Below are 9,432 nucleotides of genomic sequence, written 5' to 3'. Positions count from 1 at the left end.
CAGATTACATAAACAGGCATTATTTGTTTTCGATTATATTTAGCTTGTTTAAAAGTAGACATTTCAGGCTTTCTTTGGATATGTGTATCATGCTTGTGTGACGAGTATTCGCGGAGTTTCAATTGATTTTTGTAACGTGTTTTGAGAGACAGCTGGCGGAGACAGAAATGTGTCACCGGGTGACTATGATGGGGCGGAACCAAAAGTGGCGGAGAAAGGTTCCGCCTGAAGATGGTTTCCGCCCGGGCCCGATTTTTAACTACACCATTTTACTTCCTGGTCTCCCTGACAACGAAAATTACGAGGAATGAGCAACAGGTGCGGCGAATCAATGGAGCAACCCATGATTGGAGGAGGAGCAGAGACAAGACAGATAAAAAGGTCCAAAGAAGCACAATAGGGGAAGTTGTTTTCGGGCGTGAGCCCCTTTATGCCTAGGGCAAACCATACCACATGCTCCGTCCCCGGAGGAGCTGAAGGGCGCCGTTGATCCGCGAATCGCTTATAGCGTAAGGAAAGAGTACGGCAGCCAGAAGAGGCGAAAGGGACGGGGCTGTGATAGTTAAAGGAGCACCACACCGAAAGTGCTTTTTGGTGCGTTTGATAACCGCTGTGCAGAGCTGTGTATGGGCCTTATACTGTTCCCTTAGGGAAAGAAGCGGAAGCCGTTGAAGGTGGGACTGCAAGGAAAGAGAAGAGAGGTGACTGGGTGAAGTGTGATTGTTATCTTGGCGTGACAGGGTTGAGTCAACAAGTGAGGAGTTACAGAGCATCTGTGAAGAGCTGGGCACGTGAGTACCGCATACAACACTGCTATTGCTTGTGATGAGGTGTACCCGAAGCGGGTTGTGAGCGTGGTGCTTTTGCTAACGGCCCTACGGGGAGAGAAAATGTAGGTGAGCCGGGAACGGACATCTAGGCGAGTGGGAGATCTCTGTTCTGAGTTCGCCCCCGCTTTCACGTGAGTACCACGGCCACTAGTTATATGGAGTATGTTTGCTGTCAGCTTGTGTGTCTAAATTAGGTTTGGAAGTTTCCTCGACCGAGCGACCGGCCCCACCAGACGAGTACAGGGTGGGCGAGCCGAGCGAGGCGCAGTTTATGCGACGAAGAGGTCCCACGACCACTACTGCTACCCTCTCCTTTTTGGTGCGGAAATTATACCCAACGAATCCCCTCTCAGGGATCTTGGTGGAGCTGAGCATCTGTTTGGAGTCACGTAACGTGTGGAAATTGCTGTGGGTGAGTCTGGACTTTACTTTGTGGGTGTGTGCACTAAGAATTGCTGTGTGTGCTGTGTTGGTAGAACCAGGTGCCGCCCTCAGTCCAGGAGTGTCCTTGGGAGGACACCAGCGCGTTGTGGTCATCCCAGCAGAAGGAGAACCAATCTGTAAGGTGGGACCTCCTCTTACCTTTGTGTGTAAAGTCCTACCTGTGTGGTGCAACTTACCTCTGCCTTTGAGGCCGCTGTGAGGAGGAACGCACAAGACCCAGTGTAGTAAGCCTCTTACCTTTGTGAGTAATACCTTACCTGTGCGGTGCAGCTCACCTCTGTCTTGTAGCCCGCTGTGGAGAAGAACGTAAGAATCCCAGAGTGCTGACCCTCCTGCCCCTGTTGAAAATATTTTACCTGTGTGGTGTAACTTACCTCTGTCCCCCAGCACGTTACGAAGAGGAGCATAAAGGCCCCGGCGAAGCAAACTCTTCATCCCTGCCCGGATTACCTTGCCTGTGGACGTCATCCATCTGGTTCCTCCGGCACGGCCCGAAGGGGACGTTAGGAACCTTAAGGGGGCAGAGAAGGACACAACTATTTCAGCTCAGTGACAGGAACAGGTACTGACGAAAACATCAAACACCGCACTAACTAGACTTTCCTGTTTTGCCTCCAGGAGAAGCGGAGGGCGCCACGGATAGCAGGGTCCCTCTGGGAAAGGAGTCCGAGCCCCCGCTGCACTCCATGTGGTCCTGGAGACCGAAGGAGAAATTGCTTTTAAATTGCCCTTCACCCTTTCCTTTTAAATATTTAATAAAGTATTATTTTAATATTAGTATACTTGTCTGTCTGGTCATTGGGGTGGTCTTGGGAACCTCCTTGAGGTGGAAACTAGGAAGGGGCGTGACCTCGTTTAGCTATCTTTGGGTCCGCCCCGGCCTGTGACAAATGTCTGGATGCACACCCTGTTTATTTTCTTTATTTGACAAAAACACAAAGATCTGTTGTTATTGTGAATACACACATATTAAAGAAGACCCTTTACCGTTTCAAATGATGTCAAACACGTAAGTGTATGATTATTAATGATGGAGTATTTTAAGTTGATTCTGCCATGATAAGGAAAAAACACGTCAAAACGCCGCACCGCGCTTTTGGACCCCAGGGGGTTAAAGGTATAAAAAAAACTCAATCTTTTTGATCCGCTAAAACTAGGGTGACCAGATGAGATTGGCTGAAATTCGGGGGGGGGGGGGTTCATCCAATAATAGTTTTATTTATTAATTTTATTTAATAATAAAAGACAAACTTAATCAATCATATTAATATAAGTACATATGCATATAAATAAATTGATATAATACGTAAAGACTTATTTTATACTTTATACAATAATAGTCATACAATCTCTATGACACAAAAATATCCATCTGTATCTGTTACAATGGCAGTTTATGGGATCGGTTGCTAGGGTTCTTTAAATGGTTGCTAGGGTGAACTTACACAGACCTGAGCCTGCCAGCCTATGCAGGATTATAATAGTGATGATTTGCATTAATGCAAGCACCATAATTAAAAAGCTTAAACTTTACTCCAACTGAAGATAAGAAAACTACAACAACTTACATGTTGAAACTACAACTCACTTTATCCATACAGTGAAATTTCAAAATCTCTATCATTAAAAAAATTGCCCAAGGCATAAACATAAAAATGGGTGTGATGACTGCTTGAGTTGCTTTGGCTGTGTTAAGTGGAAGAGATGCTGTTTTTTTCTGATAAATTTCATATCACAGTGTTTTGTTATTGACTGTGATCTTTAATTTTGAGAGTTTGGCTTAGACAGTGGTTTAGACAGCACTGAAACTCAATGTGGTCCTTATATCTCTTTGATTTCATTTGAATAAAGATATATCCTATCTTTATGACTTTAAAAGCTTGATGTTTCGTATTTATTCTTCAGCAATTATTTTCCCACCCCTTCTTTTTATTTGGTCATTACTTTATACAATAGTTTGTGATGATTTCTGGCCATAATTGAGACGCATACTTGTTTTGCTAATCCATTGTAAAGCAGCGAGCGTCTTCTCTCTCCAGTACAGCAGGAGGCGCTGCAGCACTTTAGTCCGCAAATAAACTCACTAAAGAAAGAAAGAAAGAAAGAAAGAAAGAAAGAAGGAGCGCGCGTGTGATGTGTTTGTGTATTCTCAGTGTTTTTCTCTCTTGCGTGTTTCATTGAGTGTAAACAGAGTCTTGTCTCTGTGTATTTAAGTGTTGAGACGATGCAGGACACAACAGTGTGTGACAGTAAACAGAGCTTACAGGAGGATCAAACCTCCACAGAGTCTCTGGATTCTGTCTGTAACGCTGGAGAACAGCAGCAGATCCTGCAGACCAAACTGAAGATGTGTTCAGTTAAACTCATCGACTGCAGGAACCTCATGATGAAGTTTAAAACTGAACCTACAGAAATCAAAACTGAACCCACAGAAATCAAAACTGAACCCACAGAAATCAAAACTGAACCCACAGAAATCAAAACTGAACCCACAGAAATCAAAACTGAACCCACAGAAGAGGAAGATCCCACTGAGGAAGATGATGATTTTATTCCATCAGGTATGTCTCCTCAATTATTGTTGTATTTTTAACATTTTTAACTGTCATGTGAGCACCTGTTTTGGGTTTTCAGTCACAAACTCACTGGGCGGTTTCCTGGACAGGGATTAGACTAGTCCTAAACTAAAAAATTTTTTTAAGGAAAACACCACAGTTTTTCAATATTTTACTATGTTTTTACCTCAACTTAGATTAAGTAATACAGTCCTATATTCTTTCGGTCCGTGCACTTTTAATCTTTGTACAGCGCTTCTTGTGTTAGCATTTAGCCTAGCCCCATTCATTCCTATGGCTCCAAACTAAAAAAGTTTTTGTGCCACAATACATACTCATGTAACAGTCTTTAAATAGGGAAAACATGTAAGTGGTGGCTTCTAAATTCATCCCTGTTTGTCTGTCCCATTGACTTCAGTCAGTTTCACAGTTCTTTTCCCCAGAAAATATTGAAAGACATAGCCAAAAAGGTCCATCAGTCACTCAATAATAAAATTACGAAGTGACAAAAACACTTTTGTATGCGAAGAAACCAAAACAAATGATTTAATTTAATTATTTGTTCTCCTCCTTGGTTGTTCATGAGCAGACTACGACACATCACCTGCTGACGTAGTTGCCAATGTTTTTATTTAAGCTGTTATGCAAACATTGTAAATGATACTTAAACATCCTCTATAAATGGAAATATTACTTGCCAGTGTATTCTGTGTCTGTACGCTGGCAATCTGCATGCGCCATAATCTGGTTGTGAACACACACTGAACAACCAAGAAGGATACATTTTTTTTGTTTTTGTTTTTTGTTTACTTTGCGTACAGAAGTGTTCTCATCACTTTATAATATATTTAATGAACGAATGTTGGACCTTTTTGGTAATGTCTTTCTTTGTTTTCTGAGGAAAAGAATTGTGAAACTAACTAAAGTCAATGGGACAGACAGAAGCCACATGGTTTGATGGTTTTTATTAAAAATATGTAACATTGTGTTGTGAAGACAATCGGAGCACTTGGGTGTTTAGAACGACACAGGTGTAAGTGATTTATGATAAAATGATCATTTTGGGGTCACCATATAATGCAACAAGAATTGTGAAAGTCTTTGTACAAATAAAAAATATTGCTCCATTTGACTCCTACAAAATAGTGGATTACTCCCAAATAATCATGCATTACATTATATGTTTCTTTGTCTTTATCGATCACTTATTGAACTGTCATTTAGGGATGGGCACGAGTACTCGGACGTGGCATCGATGATCGATCACGAAAACGATGATCATGTGGGTTTCTTTATTTATTTATTGTGGATATGGCTGTATATGGATGTCTGATAGCGTTACAAGCGTCTGTGGGTCTGGAGATGCGTGTTTGACGTCGTGCTGAGCTACACAGACCGACGTATGACATCACCATGCATGATCAGTGGCGGAGCCAGAGGGGTGTCCAGGGTGGCACTGGACACCCTTGACATGTCACTGGCCACCCCGTGTGCCACCCCAAATTTAATGCGCTACTTTCACTTAATCGCTGTGTTTATTTTCGACGTGCGGCAGCGCAGTACATTGTTAAAAACAAACATTATGAATATTAACCCTCCCTGCGGTCGCGGCGCAAACTCTTTATTTTTCAATCACTGCGCAAAGAGACTTGGATTACTCTGCTGATTTTGGACATACAGATATGATTTATACATAATTTAAAACGTTCAAGTGTCATTTTTTTGTGTGTCTATAAAACTGAATGTTGTGATTTTCACAAAATTAAGAAAATATACATAATGCGCGTTCTGTTATCTCTCCATCAGTGACGTCTTTTCAAAAACGCGTCAGAAAAATTACTGTAACTTAACGAATACTTTTCATACCATCAGAAGATACATGTCATGTCAACATGATTGGAATCTTTAAAATGATGTAAGTGAAGTCGTGCATTTTGCTAATACTACATGATTTATTTTCACCGTATATGCTGGAAGTGTGTCTTGTGGACTGAATAAAGTCTAAGATTGCCAATTTTTTTTACAACAAAACCCAGCACCATGTTTTCATTCTTGACGTGATCTTTATAGGCTACTGTATAATTGTTAATTCGGCTGGATTGCCACATTGAACTTGATAGCATATAGTGCGCGTGCACAGCCAGAGCTTAAACGACTTCATATTCGCGTCTTTTTGGCTTATTAAACGGACAAATGCTCATATGTCAAAATAGCTGTCTTGGTGATTTTAATACTAAACATTTGGTTACTGTACGTCTTAAAAGAATAAACATTTGATTGGTGCATTCGGTCTTAGCCTAACCTGTTGAAGTCTCTCTGTCATTAAAGTTAATTAAATATCAAAAGAAAAAAGAAAACCTTTGCATCTTCTGTATCTTCGTAAATAACGATTAATCGAAACATCCTTTGTGTTGTGCTATTTGAAGTAAGTTTAAGGTTTATCATGGAGTTTAGATTTCCTGATCTTTTGCTTCATTAAAGGGATAGTTCACAAAATGAAAATTCTGTCATCATTTTACATCCTTATGATGTTCTAAACCTGTACGAATTTATTTTTTCTTATGAACACAAAAGAAGATATTTTGATAAATGATGGTATGCACACAGCTGTTAACCATTGACTTCCATAGTAGGAATAAAAACAACATAATGGAATTCAATGGATATACCATTAATTGTGTGCTTACCATCATTTATCAAAATATCTTCTTTTGTGTTTATTAAAATAAAATACAGGTTTAGAACAACATAAGGTTGAGTAAATGATGACAGAATTTTCATTTATGGGTGAATCCCTTTAACAGACAGTAAAGATGTAAGAAATACAGTAGAAAGATTTAAAATTCACCCTTATTGTTTACATCTAATGCGGTCAAAAGATTCATTTATGCTTTCTTGATACATGGTTACATGTCATTTTCTTTTGTGGACTATGGACCCCCTAAAGTAGCTTTGGCCACCCCCTGGCCACCCCATTAAAAAAATTCTAGTTCCGCCACTGTGCATGATTCAAAAACAAACAGATGATTCCGCGCACCCGCCACGCAGAAACCCGCCGATCCGCGCAATGCGCGGCAACGCGCCTATCTTGCCGATCCTACGAAGCCGGCCACACCTCACATCACTGAGGCACTATGGTTTAAAAGGATGCCGTGATTTTTGGAAATACACTCGGTTAGGTGCAAAATGTACAGCGCCGTCAAAAGTTCAATGGATTATCATCTCACATTTAAACATCAAATGCCAAGAAATACCAGAGAGCCATGTTAACATTACATCTTGACTGACAACAGGTGAGAGGATAACACGACACAGCTAATTGCTAAAATGATAGCAAAACACTTAAAGCTGCTTAATGTTGTGAAGCTTGAGCTTTGACTGGATGTGTTAAAAAGCGCACTGTTTATGGTGTACATCCACAACGGGAGTTAAAACTTTCTGTACATAACTTAGTTGAAAACTTAGTTGAAGTCTTGCATTTTATGCAGATAGATGCATGTTGTATAATACATTTATGTTGTAAATAAGGCTTAACATTATGTAGAGTGCGTCAGTAAAGAAAGCGCATCAGTTTTTGCTTATTAACCATTTAGTTTCACTTCATCACGCAGCTTTTCCTGTAAGAGGTTTCTGTTAAAAAAACATTTAATTAATTAATAATCTAAGTATGTGTTCATTGTTCTGGTAAAGTTTCTTCAAAATTAAGTTTTATTTAAGTGTTTTTAATAAAAACAAATCATTTTCACCATGACGCGTATGCCCCGCCCCTTTGATTGCCCCGCCCCCAGTTAATCGAGTACTCGTTTTTCAGACCTATGGATTAATCGAAATGAAAAAATGAGATAAATGCCCATCCCTACGTCATTATCATTTTATCGGGTAAATTTATATAAAATTAGAATCGTAAAATAATTTTTTTCGAATTATCGCCCAGCACTGAAATATGTACTATAACTAATTTCTAATTATATACTATAACTAATAATATAAATATATACTACTAATAAACTCTCCAACACTCTTCTTCTACTACTCTTGACTAGGGGTGGCACGGTTCACAAAGCCCACGGTTCGGGTCGTATCATGGTTTTAGGGTCAAGGTTTTCCGTTCTATACAGTTCTTCTTGTTGTTTTTTCTTTTAATCGTTAACACTCCAGAAATTTACTAAAGCATATGATATAGCTTAATTATCACAAGTTCCAGGTGAATCTAGCCGAGCATGTCGTCTCATCACGCTGGCACCCAGTCTGTGAGTCGAGTATAAACAACTCTCCAAACGGAGGCTCGCGCTGTGGAGCCAGGCAAAAGTATACAAGGCTTTAGGTTACATACAAGCACAAGGCTACATTGTGCATGCGTCGAATTGTGCAACACACGCTCCGAACCGAGACAAGCGAACTGAATGGTTCAGATGTTTTTTCATGTACCGTGCCACTCCTACTCTTGACATCTATCTGACACTAAAACGCCACAACACTCACAAGGTGTCACAAGTTTCGAAACTCCTTTATACGGACGCAATACTCAGAATGAAAAGAGGCCACATTTGTCATTGGTTACATGATTTCTACATTAGCAACACAAGCCCTGAATCAGCCCTCGCTTCAAATATCCCATCACTAACAATGACATGTCTATTACATGTCTATATGTGTGAATCTAGAAAAAGATAGAGAATCTCAATTCTTCATCCTTCTTTATGTAAATAAGAGTGATAAGACAATTTAATTGTTTCATGTTTCTTTCAGATGTGAAGACTGATTCATGTTTGGATATAGAAATAACGTCCTCAACATCAAAAGAGCGACTGACAGCACAAACTCTTTCCTGCATCACCTGTGGAAAAACATTCAGCTCACAGAGACATTTAGAGAGACATGAAAGAAAACACACAGAACAGAAACTCTTCACCAGATCTGAGATCAGCTTTACTACCTTACAAGAGAAGAAACTTCATTCAGAAGACCACAGAGAGAAGAACAAGAAGCAGCAGCAGTTTCACTGTGAGCAGTGTGGGAAGATTTGTGTCTCTTCCTGTAAACTAAATATTCATATGAGGATACACAGTGGTGAAAAGCCTTTCAACTGCACTGAATGCGGAAATAACTTCAGAACCAAAGACCATCTTAAAGTTCATCAGAGAGTTCATACTGGAGAGAAACCTTACGTCTGTGCTCACTGTGGAAAGAGCTTCTCTAGGTCATCTCATTTAAGTGTTCATCTGAGAGTTCATACTGGAGAGAAACCTCATCACTGTAGTGTCTGTGGGAAGAGTTTTAGTCTAAAGCAAAACTTACTATATCACAAGAGACTTCACACAGGTGAAAAACCTTTCAAATGCTCTCAGTGTGACAAGACGTTTGGTCAGTTAGGTTCCTTACAAGCCCATCAGAGAGTTCATACTGGAGAGAAACCTTATCACTGTAGTGTCTGTGGGAACAGTTTTAGTGTAAAGTCTTCATTACTAAAGCACAAGAGAATTCATACAGGTGAAAAACCTTACAAATGCTCTCAGTGTGACAAGACTTTTTCTCGGTCAGATCAATTGAAAGTCCATCAGAGAGTTCATACAGGAGAGAAAGCTTAACACTGTAATGTTTTT

The 9,432-nt window shown here is 40.1% G+C and overlaps 1 pseudogene; it reads left to right on the top strand.

Moving 5' to 3' along the window:
* Positions 1-3,337: 3,337 nt before the first annotated feature.
* LOC141349265 (uncharacterized) overlaps positions 3,338-9,432 on the top strand; it is a 29,908-nt pseudogene continuing 23,813 nt past the window's right edge.

Source organism: Misgurnus anguillicaudatus, unplaced genomic scaffold, assembly GCF_027580225.2.
Source record: "Misgurnus anguillicaudatus unplaced genomic scaffold, ASM2758022v2 HiC_scaffold_33, whole genome shotgun sequence".
NCBI lineage: Eukaryota > Metazoa > Chordata > Actinopteri > Cypriniformes > Cobitidae > Misgurnus > Misgurnus anguillicaudatus.
This window is presented reverse-complemented; position numbering and strand designations above follow the sequence as displayed.